Consider the following 475-nt stretch of genomic DNA (forward strand, 5'->3'; position numbering starts at 1 on the left):
TTTAGCACTCTGCCATTCCGGGGAGACAACTTGGATTTTTGGCGGCCGCAAGGCAACTCACGCCAAACTCCTGGAGTCTCCGGCAGCCGCCTTCCTCGGCAGCCCCGGGCCGGCCCCGCCCCGCCCGGCCAGGTAGCGCCACTCACCCCTCCTAGCCGTGGCCCCTCGCCGCCACTGCCGCCGCCACCGTCCCCTCCACCGTCCAAGCTCACCTCTCCGTGCGAGCGTCTTGCTGCGAGGACGCCACGCGCAGCAACTCCCCCGTCCGGCACTCGCTGCCCCGATTCCCGCGCCCCGGCTCGGGACCGTCTTCCGCCTCCTTGCGGCTCGCTCGCAAAGAGCGCCAAAAAGTCGCGCTCCTGCTCGCTTGCGCTCCGACTGGGGGTTACTTTCTTCCTGTAGGACGCACTTGGCGTCGTGAAATCTCGTCTTTGTGCGAGTCGTACCTTCGCGTTTGCTTTTCCCCGAGACTGCT

General features: G+C 66.9%; 1 protein-coding gene across 6 annotated transcripts in view; it reads right to left on the reverse strand.

Annotated features, from left to right (window-relative positions):
- Positions 1 to 475, reverse strand: part of Mbnl3 (muscleblind like splicing regulator 3) — a 97,217-nt gene that overhangs the window by 95,514 nt on the left and 1,228 nt on the right. Inside the window, exon 1 of one of the 6 annotated variants that reach the window (XM_031359165.1) lies at positions 147 to 448. The exons of 1 other annotated variant lie outside the window; for it this stretch is intronic. The gene's annotated coding sequence lies outside the window, so the exon portion shown is untranslated. Of the gene's footprint in view, positions 1 to 146; positions 449 to 475 lie in introns of those variants that run through there. 4 more of the 6 variants (XM_031358690.1, XM_031358498.1, XM_031358835.1 and 1 more) reach the window with 4 other exon arrangements.

This window comes from Mastomys coucha, chromosome X, assembly GCF_008632895.1.
Source record: "Mastomys coucha isolate ucsf_1 chromosome X, UCSF_Mcou_1, whole genome shotgun sequence".
NCBI classification, from domain to species: domain Eukaryota; kingdom Metazoa; phylum Chordata; class Mammalia; order Rodentia; family Muridae; genus Mastomys; species Mastomys coucha.